Source organism: Carlito syrichta, unplaced genomic scaffold (assembly GCF_000164805.1).
Source record: "Carlito syrichta isolate Samal-C Ts95f unplaced genomic scaffold, Tarsius_syrichta-2.0.1 Scaffold302371, whole genome shotgun sequence".
NCBI lineage: Eukaryota > Metazoa > Chordata > Mammalia > Primates > Tarsiidae > Carlito > Carlito syrichta.
Window position 1 is genome coordinate 689,975 of NW_007246467.1, and position 16,907 is coordinate 706,881.

Consider the following 16,907-nt stretch of genomic DNA (forward strand, 5'->3'; position numbering starts at 1 on the left):
GTACCAATGATAGGGATATAAAAATGTAGTCTGGTGAAAGTCAGGATTTTTAGTCTGAATTGGGTCACAGCTGGCCAAGTCATTAGTGGTTAAACTTTCCTCCTTTCCAGTCTCTTTGAGTGGGATATATACTTTGATCGCCCAGGGACATAGAATCCTATTTGGATTTTTAGACCAGTTGTTTCGCCCCTTATACAGCATTGACCTCCCAAGTCCCTGCTGAGTTTGAACTGGATCGTATTTTTTTTTTAACTCAAGGAAAACATACCTGCAACACTGAGAGGAGGTATTCAAGAGGCAGTTTTTGAGGAGTTTGGGTTTTGAACATTCCACTACCAAACCCGATTTTCCTGAAGCTTAGGGTATGAGTGTTGCCCAGATGCTGCTGTGCCTCTCAGAGGGTCAAGGAGAAGGGATCAGATTCTGGGAAATTTAACTGCAAAGTACTGGGAAGCAAGAGTGTGGGCCGACTACTCTGATGGTGAGGAAGACGGGCTACAGGATCCCTGCCAAGACACCCTTATTTTGTCTTCCCCCACAGTGATTTCAGAGACACCAGTGCACAGAGAGACTGAGAGAGTGTGGCATCTTCAGTTCAGTTACTTCTGCTCTTGAGTCATTCAGATCCTCAAAGATGCTCCAACCGCAAAAGGATGTCACAATACATATTTCTCTTGGGAGATTTCTTAGGTCTGATCTTGTAGAAACCATGGTGATTCCATCTTCTTGCTCTGTGCTGGCCAACATGGTAGCCACTAGTCACATGTAGCTTTTTAAAATGTAAGGTAATTGAAATTAAATAAATTCCAAATTCAGTTCTTTAGTCACTCTGTCCACATTTCAAGTGTCCACTAGCCACATGTGGGTAGAGGCTACCAGATGGAACAGTACAGATCAAACATTTATATCATTGCAGAAAGTAAAACAATGGGCAGTGATATTCTAGTTATCCAAGATATAAGTTGACAGTATCAGATTTATGGAGCAGTCAGCCAGGGAAATTGTACCTATAGCCAAATGCTCTCATTACCATCAGCTAATGAGTACTGCAGGCATCTGCAGTGACCCTATTTAAAAATACACACATAAGTGTGGCGGCCCAGGTACTAAGAAGGTTGAGGCAGGAGGATCACTTGAGCTCAGGAGTTCGTGGTTACAGGGCACTATGATTGTGCTTGTGGATAGCCACTGCATCCTAGTCTGGGCAACACAGCGAAACCTCACCTCTAAACAAAAACAAGACCCCCAAATATGCATATCTACATAATAGAAAAAACAACACACCATGGTTTGTGGCAATTCTATACATTTTAAAAAAGTAATCATCATGTCACTTTTAGTCTCTCTTTTGGAGGATGTTATTTATTGTAAGACATCATTTTTATTAAATACACTGTAGTACAAGAGACTTTCCATGTCAGGTTGAGAGAAGCTGGTCACATGATTTACAAACAAAACTTTTTTTTTTTTAACACTGTATTCAGGTGTCACTTTGAAGTCAGCCAAGATGCAGTGGGTCTTAGTAAAGCAATGAACTCAAAACAGATTGCAAAACAAGAACCGGTAAGTATTGGCACAGAGACGTCACATTAAAAGGAAAATAAACCAAATGAAAAGATAGAGAGTTCCAAATACCAGGTCACAATTGAAGGGGAAATAGATCCGCAGAGAGATATTGAAATATGTGTGTATACGGCCCGGATATATACAAACATCTCTCCAGATACAGAAGCAAATGCAGAGTGTCCACATCTCCAGGCAGATTTGTAAGTCATAGGTAATGATCAAAGAACGCAGGGAGCAATAGTTCACCATAATTTGGTCATTTGTCAAGGGATTACATATTTAAAATCCACATTTAATTTGAAAACCTTGTATTGAAAACATTTCCAGCTATTTTATACATTTTTAAGCAGTAGTAAGATACACAGGCTGCAAGATGTAGGCCTTTAGATTACATTTTCTCCAACTTTTTTTTCTTGCTCAAACACGTGGTTGTTAGCAGCTTTTGTGAGGCTTGCTCCAGTACATTGAACGTTCAGCCAACCTCCACTCAGGACCATTTTCATTAATGCATAGACCAAAGAAAGAAAATAAACATGGACCTGGCCTTGAACGCATAGACTGAAAAATGACATCCCCATCTTTTCCCATTTCGTCTCCTGAGACGTATGTTAAGATGGCAAAATAGTTGCTTGGTGGTGATTATGAAATTCACAGTGTTTTGCTTGCAACACATATACATATATATATTTTTTGCTTTGCTTTGTGTTTGTGATGAATGGAGCAAAAATATATGAATAAATAAATAAATACATAATTCAATAAATAAAGGTCAAAGGAAAAGAAGGAGGAAAAGTACAAAAATAAGGATATTCAAGAACCTTTGACTTGAGCAGCAGTGATTCATTCCCACCCTGACAACAAGAAAATACCCCTTCCTGCACCATCATTTTAACTCTAAATCCCTCCCACCCCTCATTCTTTTGATTAATGTTGGAAATTCGTGTACAAGCTATCACAACCTCAGAATCGCCATACTCCAATTTTGCGTGCGAAATTGGCTTTAACTGCTAACTTAGACATTTGGGGAGTGGGGTCACTAATCATTCCTCTCAGAGATTTCCTGTAACGATGACATATGGTCAAACCAAAGGTCAACACTGAAAACAAAAGTCTTCAAATGGGAGAAAAACAAAAATTAAAAAAAAGGGGGGGGAGCAAGAGAATCGAGGGTATGTGTATATACACAGTCATTTAATTAGGTACAATTTAATATTATTGGTATTATAGGCTATCTAATTTGCAAAAAGAAAGGCAAAACAAATTAAAAGTCTAGCCTTGACCAGGAAATCCTCTTGTCGTGATACTCTGCAACGGACAGCATTCTAAATTGTTGGTTGGTACATTCATACTCAGATGTGGAAATTTCTAAGAGTGACTCATCCCGCTGTGAGGTCTTGGACTTCTCACCACTGGTCTTCAAGACACTGGGCTCCCAACATTCCAGTTTACATCTGGAATGCTTGAACTCCGAACATAAGTGTAAAGGGATCACAGTGGGACAAGGACAAGGTGAGCATAATACAAACGTACAGAAAGGCAAAAGAAATCAATTTCCCTTTCCTGGACCTTGACATAAGGTAATCTACTTCAGTCTGCATTTTCCTTTGTAAGGAGCCAGAGAAAGGACTCAACAAAGTGGGATGGCTTTTATTCGGTTGTTTAGGGAAGCACATTCTCTTCAATATGTCTTCCACCTATGCAGTACTACATAGAGTTTAATGTGTGATGTAGTCCTACCCACATGGAGAACGGAAGCACTAACAGCAACATGACATTAAAAAGTTTTGGTTATTTAGCGGATTTTAAGCAAATTATTCATTCTGCACCCTACGTATAATTAATTATCTCTATTATTGTATGCCTATAAATTTATACATAAACACACAAACACACTATGCCTGTGCATTTGTAGATGTATAAATCAAGTATTTATAACACACATATAAATACATGAAAACATCACAGGTAGCGCTGATGTGAACACATGTATAATATGAATTCAGATATAATCTTTTATAGCATAGTTCAAAGTGTTTTCTAAAGAAGCCTGATTATGACATTGGTTCAGTGTACAAGGATTTAGCTGAAGCTAAGAGCATGATTATATATCACGATATCTCAGCTGCTTGTCATCTCATCTATTTCCATTTCTTCTTCTAACATCGCATCCTGCTTCATGAATTTGTTAGCATACTTTCTTTCCTGAACTGCTTGTTTGTATATTAGAGTCTCTAGTGCACAGAATCATGAAGTTCAGAGTGAGAGTACTTGGATTCAGTCCCAGTGGTACCGAAAGCTAGATTGGAGACTTCCAGTGTGACTTGGAGCTTCTCTGAGTCTCAGTTTTCTCACCTATAAAAAATAGGAATAATTTGCTACCACATGTGAAAAGTGTTTGGAAAACTATTAAACAATTTATAGATGGAAATGATTGTCCGACTGTATTTGAGCTAGAGAATTGAATTTGCCACTGCTACTGTTGTGGTATTTAACAGGTTTGATGGCAGGCCGCATTTGGTGACCATTATATTTTAGAACAAGGATGTTACTTTTCTAAAAATTAGATCATGAGAAAGGGGGGTGGTGAAGGAAAAAGCGACGAATGTTTTAAGATATATTGTAGCTCATTCGGTTACTTTAAAAGCAATCCGATATTCTTTCAGTGAGAGACGTCTCTGAAAATTAGCACACACTCTTGAGACAACAGAGATAGTAAGAGTAATAATAATAATAATCAGCAATATAAATAACTATAAAACTTTGCACTTGCATAGAACCTTTCATTTCAAGACCTTGAGGGACTTGTCAAAAGGTGTAAGGAGATTTTGTTTTTTTGTTTTTTGCTTTTTGCTTTCAGAGGAAAACATAAAAACTGTAATGAAATGCTCCCATCTTCTCATCTGCCTCAAACAAATCTTCGCTCTAAGACTGCACAGCCCTCCTTGAATTTGGCCCCTAGAAGTATTCCCTCTTTTGCTCTCTTAAAATAAAATAAATAACTTGCAGCTTCGTCCCCCAGAGCAGCTGGCCACACATGGCATCTAGAAAAGTTTTTGTACAAATCTGCCCCTTCCTTACTGTTTTCCATAGTTCCACAGTGTTTTAACAGTACCATGGTTCCTTAATATGATATATACGTGTGTGTATATATCATGGAGATATGGCTTTCATTATATTATTATTTGTATTCTGGAGGGTTTTTTTTTTTTTCCGCCACCAAAGAGAACAGACAACTTGACTCACATCTCTCATCGGCCAGTGCTGAATTTGAAGGATCTGTAAGGTTCATCTTGTCCAACCCCCTGCTTCACTGCAGATGCTACTGGATTTCCTTTTGTTCTCTGTTAATTTACACTTTTGAATTTTTGAGAACTGGCTTTCAAAACCTTTAATGGAAAACAAGATGTTCCAGTAATTAGCAGGTGCAAGCAAAACCTAAAACAGAGCTATTGCACCTTCAGAAAAATAAAAAAAATAAATAAATAACTTGACCTAAGAGGAATTAAAATCACTCCCTTTCAATCTGGCTCATGTTATAAAGATGTCAAGTTTAGCAAAAATTCCCCTCACAGAGGGTAGCAAGTTTTCTTGAGGAACAGAAATATTTTTCTTCCTTGGTAAATCTGACCATCCAAATAACTGTAAATTTCTACTTAAATTTACACCCTCTTTTTGCAAAACCAGTGACTATGCCCCAAAGCACATCTCCAATGCTTGGTCTGGGCACAGCCTCGCATTGGCATGCTGTGCCAAATTTTTTATTTTGACTTTTTCTTAATGGAGTGAAAAAAACAAAACCAAAACCAAAAACCAAAAACAAAACAGCATACTGACAGTGGAGTACACTTGGAATGAAACCATTCTCCCAACCAGAGCCCAGAGCAAAGGACTTGGCCTGTGTACACTGAACATTAACGCATGTGATGTCCTCAGGGAGAGGTTTCTTTTCCCCGAGGACTCGATTCTCTCCTTCCCACAGTCCCATGAGTTCGACGTGGATGAAGATATCCAGGCTTCAGGGTCCACAGTCATTAAAACCCATCACCACCATACAATGCAGAGACATTGATACTCAGCTAATAAGCTCCATTAGCTTCCCTTAATTGTATAAGTCATACCTTTTATGGATCTGTTCTACCTATCAGGGGCGCGACATCTGGAGCGGTAGTGTCTGCACACAAGGTATTAATCGACGAAGACCATGCACAATTTTGCTTGCACAGTTAAAAGGACGGGTGGGAGCGAAGTTAGAGTTGGAGGAAAATGCTATCTGAAAAGTTCAACATAAGAGAAACTTGCCTCCGAATTTATAGCTTGTCCTATCTTTTCCAAGTCCTTTGCCGTCCCACCTGACCCTGAAATGATCTCTGGACATGAATTCATCGATTTCCAACTGAACTTGACAAAGGTTCAGTGGATAACACTTGCAAAACAAACCAGTGCTATTACCACGGCCTACAAAGACAAGACTGTGTCTGAGTATGTGAGGAGCCATCTTGTGTCTCATGGAAGCCAACTTTTCTTTCTACTGCATGTTAGTATTCCTGGTGATGGGAAAAGAATAGTCCATGGCGCAGAGTTCAACAGTCTTTTTACTCCTCAGAAAGGTCCTCAGGGGAAGGTGCCGAATACATTCCTCCCAGCTAACAATGCTGGGTTTCTCCTAAGCAGGAACTGACGCCAGCTGATCCCAATGGGTGTCTTTTTTCCTCCCATACTGCAGTTTATAATAAATCTTCTTTCTCTCTGGTTTTAATCTCCCATAGATAAAGGTTTCCCAGATTGAACACAAGTTTTCCTTGTTATACACAGGCTTAAGCCATTCAAAAACAATAAGAACAGTAATAATAATAAATAAATAGAAGTGAATCCATAGAAACTCTCGATGTCTGTACAGCAGAAGTGACAAAGTTTAAGTCAAATATTTGTTTTCCCTTTTTTTCATCCACATCAAAGGCAGGAATACAACAAGGCATTGTTAGTTGTGGTGGGCAAACTCGAGTGTCTGCTGATATAACAAATTAGGTTTGTTAAGGCCTTTGTCTATGCAGAGTTAATAGTAATGCAGAAGCCAGATTGATTAAAAAGGAAGGGTAAGAACTTGAAGCAGGGAAGAACAGAAAAGAAAAAAAGAAAAGAAAAGAAATTATAAAACAAACCAAGGGAGATGGAAAGAGAGAAAGAGATGATGCCAAAAAGAAGTCAACACTGTGTCTACGGATGGAGAAGTACACACTGCTTCCCTCTGAGAGCTTCTCGGTGTGTCTTGGTGTCTTTGTTGTTAATACTGTCAGAGTGAAGGAGAGCAACTTGGTGGCCTCCAGCGGCAGTTAAAAGATATTCATCCTCTCGGCCCTGTCTGTCTGAGGAGTACGTTGGGAAGGATCCGCCTGGGGGTGAGGGCCTTAGCCTAGAATATCCAGGTAGACTGGAGATGCCTTGGCCAAGTTCTGAAGGAGGGTGTGGATGCCCTTGATGCTCTTTCTCATGTGGGGCTCTCGCTGCCAGCACCCCAGCATCAGCTCATACACCTCCTGGGGGCACGTGCGGGGTCGCTGCAGGACTCGGCCCTGAGTGATGCATTCTATCACCTGGACGGAGATCAAAGATAGGATCAGACAGGAGGAAATGCAGTGCAGATCACACAAATGTCAGCACAAAGATGAACAGGAGAGAGGGCTTTTTGCTTTTTGCAAAGAGGTTCCACTCACTGTGGATTTTTCTCAGAAGGAAGAGAGCAATTAGTATAGGTTAGTTTGTATCGTGGTTAATTTGATTGACTTATATCCATTTTTTCAAGCCACTGTGATTTCATAAAACTTGTGTAGAAATAATTTCTATGGAAGGCTCTTCAGCTTCACCCTGGAACTCCCACATGCTGTGGTTTGCACTAACCTGAGAGGGAACGGGAGACCCTTTTATGCTAAGGCACTAACTGACAGGAAACCCCAAAGGCTTTAGAGATGAGCAGTTATATTGGATAATGGGATTGAAGTCAAAAGACAGACGTGTCTAAAAAAGAAGTCGGGTGCCTGACCAAGAAGCTGTGCCTCAAATATAGACATACTTGCAAAAGGGTAAGAATAGAAAAAATAAAATACTAGAATTTTTCACTAGACGTTAATGTTCTAGTGAAATGTGCAAAAGGTAAGAAGTTTGGAACTTCCTTGAAATAATACCAAAAGTCTTGCTAGACTATAAAGTATAAAGATCCAGGAATGCTACATCTGCCGTTAGTTTATCAGATCAGCAGCATAAAGTGACTCCTCTGTCTCATCACTAGAGAAGTAAGGATGTATCAGCAAGCACTGCTTTTCTCTCTCCACAACTCTTTGAAATCTAAGAGTGACTGTGTTTTGGCCATGACATTTACATACACAGTCATTTATTTGGGAAGTGCTGTCCCTCCACCCTAAATCCACACAGGATCATGTCCTCACTTTCAACCTGGAAGCGGGCCCCCAGCTGAGGGCTGCCTCTGGGGTCTCAATCCGGCCTCACCACGCACCTCGTTATTTGACAGCTGGTACCAGGGCTGTTTGCCGTAGGTGAAGATCTCCCACAATACGACTCCCAGGCTCCAGACGTCGCTCTCTGTGGTGAATTTCCTGTACATGATGCTCTCTGGAGGCATCCAGCGAATGGGTAGCATCGTATGGCCACCGACCTGGCAGAAAAGTAACAAGGGGAGAGGCTTCAGTCTCACTTGCAAACCGGATGTGGACGGGAGCTGTAGGGAGCATTGTTTTCTTTCCTTATTTGTACCTATTCATTTTAATTGTTTATCATAAACACTTAAGGGATATGCGATTTCTTCCTCATCTCAAGCAACAGAGACAGAGAGCAAACAATGATCAAAATAATTTCTTTAAAATATGATTTGTAATTCTCTTTCTCTTAAAACCACATCGGAGCAAGATGATGATTAGGTAGATGTTCTTCTTGGATAAAAAAACAACACACGCATATTTTCTTGTGGGAGGATGACTCAATCTTGTAATTAACAAGATAATTTTGACCAGGATGACGAGTAGAGGTTCTGCATCCAAAATGACCTACCAGTGACTCTACTTCCTAGATAAGGCCGGAACTTCCTCCTGCTTTAAGACATTACGTGTGCCCAGTGCTGACTCAAACCCCTCACCACATGCCAGTGCTGGGTGGGGCAGAAACGAGTACTCCCATTTTAGAGATAAAGCAACTGAGATGCAGGTTGCTCACAGACACAAAGAACTCAGGTCTTTGGACTCCAAGCTCAGAACTTTTTCTCTAATACAGGGCACTGCTACCTTGCTTATTTACTACAATAAACAAACACATTTTTATAAATGCTCATTTTAGTGAAAATATGGGGGCTGAGGCATCAGATGGCAACAGTAACAGCACAAGGCAAAGAGAACTTGCTTTTTTTTTTTTTTTTTTGAGTTGGAGTCTCACTCTGTTGCCCAGGCTGGAGTGCAGTGGCACACTCACGGCCACCCCAGCATCGACCCGCTGGGCTCAGGTGATCCTTCCGCCTCAGCCTTCCAAGTAGCCAGAAGAACTACAGGCACGTGCTACCGTGCCCAGATAAGAGAATTTCTTTGACAAAGTAAACTGTTTATGATTTTCTACTTCACAGAGGAAGGGTAGGAAGTTCCTTTTTAGTTTTGTAATACTTCAAGGCTGTCTGATTTTAAACCTATGAGCAGATTTCTGCACAGTAGTCCTATGGCTGGTAGGTTCCGTTCTTTACCTTGGCAATCCCCCAGCACTACCTGGCTACACGACACACCTGACACCTGACAGCAGGTGGGTTTATCCTACTACAGGAATTGGCCCTCAATGCCAACTCCTGGCCTCTGAGTTTACAGAGTTATACCTCAAAGAGTTTCTGCCCAGTTCTAATTCTCAATATTCATTTATGACTTGTTAAAGGGAGGAAATAAACTAACAGTGCCTGAAAAATGCTCCTCTACCCCAGAGCCCAGGGAGCTGAAGCATCAGAGATGTCTAATATGCTTGGTGATTTCCAATGATGCTCTTAGCACCAAAGAAAGCACAAGAGTATAAAGGGGAAAGGTTTTTTTTTTTATTATTTGATGACGCTGAGTCCAAATCTGACAAGCAGCGACATCACTTGCTGGTTCAGAGTTAAGGTGCCCCCATGTCTTTACCATTAAGCTTTGAATAAAGCAAAAAACTCTGAAGGCTAAGTTAGCTTCCGTCAGCGTTAGGTTTTCTCACTCCGTCCCCCCCGCTACCCCCCCAGCAATAATGGTTCGTCAGTGCTCAATGAGAAAACCTTCTCTCCTGGACCTGCCTGGCATCTGGAGCTGGGGACAATACTCACCTGCAGGGTTAATACTGGTACAGACACTGGCCAACCAGAAGAAGATGTGGGTGGTGAATACAGACCATCTCAGCACATTCATGACTTAGTGACTATCTGTCCTGTTCATAGCCCTATGACCCCTGTATGCCCAGGACTTTGGGAGAAGGAACCTGATTATAAACATGGAGGACCCTATGTTTACAGATTCTTTGCAGGACTCACAGTATAAGGGTGGAATGATCCCATCAGATCTGGGCAGTCCACACAGCAACATCAAGGAGAGGACTGCACTGTGGCCTTGCAGGGATGCCAATGCCACAGTGCAGAGGTGTGTACACCTCCCCTTTTTCTATGCACCTTTTCTGGAAAAGGCTGGGCTCTTTGGCACACACGTTTGTAAAGCTTATTAACTCCTGAAATAAAGCATTTCTAGTCTCCTTGTCATTCTCTGAAAGCACACTTTGAAAGCTCCATTTAGTTTACAAAATATCTATACACAGCCCCATTTACCTTCATTAATACACCCCATAAATGACCCAGGACTCACAGTGGCATCTCTAGTCTATAGACGATGAAATTACTACCAGCGGTTATAGACTCTGCCTGGGGGTGACACTCCATGCACGAGGTGCAGAAAGAACTGAAGTCTAGACATTCTAACAGACCATTTTCATCCACATGGCAAGCTTTTATTGGGACCTCCTCAGGTACAAAATATGGCATTGCTGTACTTAACGCCCATGCAAAAATAAGGATGGGGTGAAATCCAAGGGAAAAATAACTCCTGCCCCCGGGGACTTTCTTTTAGCTTTCCATTTTGACCTTTACCCTACCTTACAAAGAAGAGTTCATATAATCATGATTCATCACAGCATACTGAATGGTACAACTAGCTCTTTTGTGCATTTTGTTGTCGTTGTTCTTATCAGATAAAACAGAACCCCAGTGGTCAAAGTGACTTAGATAAGTTGGGTCTCACAATGAAGACCAGGACTTTGTCTTCTTCTTGTGCTGCCATAGTTGTGTCATCTAAACATTGTGAAAGGGAAGTGTCATGGACAAAAAGTGGAGGAAGTATAGGGCATAATAAGAGAGGTGTTCTTATTTGGGAATGAATGGATACTTCTTGCAGACAGCCTTTCTGCAGGAGTTATTTAGAAGGCTGAATTTTACAGAAATTCTAAAAGATAAAAGGCTTAAAATGGTAGACAGTTTACATGGATGACAAGGAGAATATGTGGAATGAGAGGGCCAGGTTTTTAGTGAAAAAGACATAAATATTTGTCTTATAGAAATACTGACATTGGAATCCAGATTTATGACCAATATCTAGTCAGTGTGTGGGGATAACAACATATTCTGGTCTGTGGTGGTAACAAAAAGGCTGGCATATTGTGACTCAATATGGCGTTCTTTTGGATATCAGCCTCTCAAAACATTAGAAACTAGCTACCCAAAAATTTTTAGGTCAAATATATCAAATCTATCATAATCTGTAACCTTCTCAGTCCTAGGAGATTCACACCACACTGGACCTTACTCATATATCTGAGGAGTTTGGCAGGAATGAGAAGGATCTAACTTAAATTGGTGAGTTAACTAATTTGAATGTATTTTTGTGGAAAAGAATACAAACCACCAATATATATCTTCTAGAAGCAGACAGCTAAAAACACACTTGAAAAGTGTTAATCTAGTAAAATCCCAGGGTCTCCGTATCTACCTGGGCATTCACAGCTGCAATGCCGTGAATAACACTCAATCCATGATGTCAGAAACTCTGGCTTCCAATAGCATGTTCAGCTATTTCCTACTTGGGTGATCTTGGCTATTGCCAAACCTCTCTGTGCCCAAGTTTCTCCAACTAAGAACTGTAGGCAACAATAGCTACCTCCCAAGGTCATCATGAGGTACAGATTTAAGCACACATTTGCAGAAGTGCTTTATAAATTTTAATGTACTAAATGATTTTAAGAAGCTGCTTCTTTTTCTGGAATCTTCACTGTCTTATATCCTCCATGAGAATCAGCCACTCTGGAGACATTGAGAAGAGTCAACACATGCCACCCCCACTCTCTTGGCAATGACCACGTGGCTCCTTCAAAAGCAACACTGACTCTACCAGGAGCTCTGACCTCTGTTGCTAATGGCCAAGAAAATGCTTCTATTTCCTTGAAAGAATAGTTTTTAAAAGATTCAAATTTTGATTTACATGTTTTCTTGTCTGATCATTTATTTTCTGCTTACAGTCTCTTTGGGGGCAGATTTCTCACTTTAATCCTTTCAAGAATCCTTCTGGGATTTCACACATGCTGTTATAAATAATGCTTTCCTTGTTCTGATGTCAAATGGGTGAGTGGTGGGACCATCTAGTAAAAGTTCAGACAGGGTTCACAAGTTTTCTAAACCCATTTGGAACATTTCTGAACATTTCTTTTACAGTCGTTTCTCAGAATTTGGAGTATGTCACAAAAGTAGACCAAAAAAAGTCACTGTTGTTACAAATTACTGTTACATTCTAGTCACAGTCACTCGATGGTTTTTGGGTTGCACAAAAGCTCACACTGTGTGGCAACAAACACAATGAGACATTTGTTTTGCATTGTACTACTTGGCAACTAGCCCTCACGCCCTTGCTTAAATATTTGTGAGATGGAATGTGATCCCAAATATGACACTTGGAGTCAGAATTCCTGTTCTCGATGAGCCCTATGCTGTGGGGTCTCAGGGCCTCTCCAGTGACCATGTTGGGTCTGGTCCCATGGCCTTCACTAAACTTATCAGGTTGACCTGATGCAAAATGAGAAACCCAGTTAGCTGGGGAGTTGACTTGGACTTGTAGTTTTTATTTTCCTCAACCCAAGAGACTGAAGTTGTAGTTCTTGGGCTGCTATTAACCAGTTTGGGCAAGTCCCCTTAGGTCTGGCTTATCTCTTTGGCAAAAAGTGAAGGGATAGGGATACTCTTGGTAACTTCTAGCACAAAGCGCCATGATTAAGTAATCACCTACCATCCCGGTTCTCATCCATCAACACATGGCACCTCACTGTTTACAAAGAATTTCTATTCATTTACCTCACTTGAACCCCCATGAACTACCCTCTGGAGTATACGTGGGCTTGCCTAGATATTACAACTAATGGCCCTAAAATTCAGAGAGTTTGAGCTTACCTAGAGCCATACACAAAACCTCTCTCCACTGGATATCTTGTATCCATTCCAGGGGTTATTTGTAGTTTCTCCAGTTGCCAACACAATAACATTCTGTGGTCAGCCAGTAAGCTTAGTGTGACTCCCCGGCCCCCACCCTCCAGGGCATGAGCCTTCCGGAGAGTTTGATCTTCTTTCCTTTCTTCCTACTTCCAAAAGGTCTTTTGCTGCCTCTCAGGGATAGCCCTAATGTCCTTACTGGAGCTCTGGGGATATAGCAGGAACTCCCTTCTTTTGATAATGGATTACATGCCTCAAGACAGGGGTACATGAATCCATCATGTCCGGCAGGCAATGAGGAGGTAGATTGGGTAAACATACTGTGGCTTCAAGTGGGTTTCTTATGAGGGCTACGATTTGAGGGGGAATTCTCAATGTGCTCTTTCAAGGAGATTAGTCTTCACTATCTTCCTGTTCATCCTTCAATCATTTCTCAAAACTTTTGATAGAACCAGGCCTTAGATTAGATGGATACAAATATTCTCACCTATTTGATGCTACAAATAAGAATTACTGAATGAAAATCATAACTTTTCATAATGCAACTAAAACTGCTGGGCGTCACACCAAGTATAAGAGCTCCCTAGGTTGTATTAGGAAACTCCATTTCTTGGTTTGCCATCTGTATAGTAGACAGAGAAAGTGTCCGTGGTGCAGATCTAGAACTATTCAACCTGGGAGTGAAATCTAGGAAGATGTCACAAAGCATGATATAAGGGAGTGTTTTTCTAGAGATGGCTACTAGTATCACATCTCTGCTGAGTGTGAAAAAGAAGGAAGTTAAACTATGGCGATAAAAAACAACTGGATGATCATCAGGGCTGCTAATCACTGCAACTTGGTTAAACTGGCAAAGTTAATCAGAACAATTTCTGAAGGGCAAGGCCAAAAAGCAATTTCATAGGACGTAAAATAAATCAAGTAGAAAAAAATGAGTTCTGTTTTTAAAGCATATCAAGAAAAGAATTGTTCTTATTTAGCTCAATGTTTACTTACATGACACCTCATAATTTTGATAGTGATACGTATAGGATGATCTGTTTAAAAACAAAAATAACAACTGTGTCCTAGTTAGAATATACAGGCTTCAGCATCCTTTAAATATACTGGTCTAAAGGTATTTCAAGATGGTACATCCCAAAGAAAATACTAAATGATTTTATTATTTTAAAATCAAAATGGACACGTAATCAGTTTGACTACAAAATTTCTTTCTTATACGAGAAGTTCAAAGGATGCACTCTGGTCATCGGGCTGTAAATTGTGAAAACTTCAGTTATTTGTGGCTTAGCAATTTGTTTTTCTATACTGGAAAACTAGGGTTTAAGGAAATTACAAAACTTGCTGATCAAGTGTAAATATGAACCGGTGACCAAACAGTAATGAATGCCTCTATCCCATCACCACTCATGCTGAGAGTCTAACTTCTTCATGATATGTTGTTGCCGTTTGCTTGTTATCCCTGGTACAAGTCAATGAGAAATGTACAGCTCATGTTCCATGTGTACTAAGAGATGAGAGAGGAGGTGGTGAGCTTAGCTCTCCTCATTCTTTTGGGCTTCTCAAAAAATGCATTGATCACTCACTTCGTGTCCTGAGCATCTATGTCTTCTCAGAATTACCCCTCCCAGTGCATTCCTACTTCCCTCTTTCTTCAAATCTTCTCTCAAATCACATGTGTCCAGTCCCAGTTCAAAGACCAATGCTGCATTTAGTCTTATCTGATTCATCTCTTACCTCCCCAAACAAGCACGCATATCCCCACCACAACATATTTCCCTTCTATTGTTTCCCTTCTGTGTTTAGGAGAGGCATATTGGTAGGCAGGAGTCTTTCTATAGACCCAAAGCAAATACCTAGCTGGCTTTGAAACCACTGGCGATTTAGAGGTGAGTAATGCTAATCTGAGACCTTCTACACTCAACTAGCCAAGACCAATGATGCCTGGGAGGCCACTTTCAGTCTGTGGTATTTACTCAATGAGTGAGTGATAACTTGTTTGGAAGCCAAACATTTTACTCCCTTAGAAACATGCAGGCCACAGGGCAAGCCCCATTAAGAGATGATTAGTTGTCAGAGGCTCTTGGCTGCATTAAATATTGAAAGGGTTTCTGGACCTCCTCATCACACCCTATGCTACACTGCTCTGTTTCAGCAGTTTCTCCTGATCTGTTCCTAAAAAATTCATGAAAGCTGTAAACTTTAAGAAATAGCTAGACCTTATTTACTTATTTATTATATGTTGTCTCTGTAATAGGAGGTTAAAAACAGTAGAGGTAAACAATGTCCGCAAAATCTTCCCCTTGGAGAAGAACATGAAACCATTGTGGTCAGATAACGACCACATCCAGGAGAAAAAGAATTCTCCTATTATAAAGGGTAATAGATGTTTCCAAGTGAGTGGCTACTGAACCAGGGGGATGCTCTGTGGGAAGAAACTCGGCCTTTTCTGTCTTTCCTGTCACTTCTGAATGACTGCAAATCAGGGTGGGTCAGGAGGAGTGTTGGCATCAGCCTTGTGTCACCCTTTTGTACACTGATAATTGATTATTGCTACTTTTGAAACTGCTATGATTTACAGCCTAGAATATCTCTCAACCTGGTCATAGGTATAAGGGTAATGACTTAGGAACTTCAAGGCCAAGTATTTTTGAATTAGCCAAAGAGAAGGTGTGCTGGACCTTATTGCTAACAATATTTTTACAAGTACTTTTTTCATCACTAAATCTATCCCAGTTAGAACAAGGCAAAGTATCACCTGTTGTGAAGGGAAAGGTCACAGAGATGTCATCACTATCTCTTGACACTTAGGTCCTAGGTAAGTAGACAAGGCAAATTCAATACGAAATTTCCATTGAAATGTGATTGTAGTTTTTCCTATGAAATAATAATAATATAATAAAATAATATTAATACCTCCGGTTTGTTTAGCACATTTTGCTTTTTTGTAGCATTTGCACATTTATTCAGTCTATAAGAATCATACCTACTTCAAAATATTGGTTGTGTAGAGTAAATGAGTCGATATTAGAAAAGTTCTTAGAAAGAAGTCAAACTCAAAAGTCTTATGTGATACCATTTATATGATATTCTTGAAAGGGCAAAACTATCAGTCTAGAAAACCTCTGATTGCCCAGAGTTGGGAGTAGGGGAGGAATTGCGTAAACAGGAAACAAGGGAAGTCCAGGGGTGATGGCAATGTTCTTCATCTTGGTTATGGTGGCAATTAAAGGACTGTTTGCCCAAACTCATAGAATTGTGCACTATAAAGAGTAAATTCTACTATGTGTATATTATACCTCAATGAATCTTCCTTAAAAATAAATAAACAAAACTCTCAGAGCAACCCCTGGTACATAGTAAATGTACAGCAGATATTAGTTGCTGTTGCTATTCTGTGTATTTGATTCTCCACTAATCCTGTGAGTATAGGTCAGGCATGTTCTTTTATCCCAGATGAAGAAATCAGGAGTATCCAGGCTCAGGAGGTAAAGTGATGGACCCAAGACCACACAGTTAGGAAGTGATAGAGTCTAGAGAAAGACTACCTCTCTAAAGTCTTTGTGTGCTTTTCATTGTACATTAAATCTGGCATGGAGTCAGATGCAGAGATGGGAAAGTTTCTCTCTCTTAGTCTGCTTTGGCTGCCATAACGAAGTGTCACAGACTGGGTGGTTTAAACAGAAATTTATTTTCTCACAGTCTTGAAAGCTGGAAGTCCAAGGCAATGTTCTAGCCAATTCAGCTTCTGGTGAGGGTCTTCTTCCTTGCAAATAGATGGCTGCATTTGCACTGTGTCCTCACATGGAGGAGAGAG

General features: G+C 40.4%; 1 long non-coding RNA gene across 1 annotated transcript; it reads right to left on the bottom strand.

Moving 5' to 3' along the window:
- Nucleotides 1–1,334: 1,334 nt before the first annotated feature.
- LOC103258798 lies at nucleotides 1,335–8,235 on the bottom strand. The gene is made up of 2 exons (XR_002481886.1): nucleotides 8,075–8,235; nucleotides 1,335–7,157 (listed from the first exon to the last, which is right to left on the bottom strand). It is a non-coding gene; the product is annotated as an uncharacterized LOC103258798 (long non-coding RNA).
- Nucleotides 8,236–16,907: the final 8,672 nt, after the last annotated feature.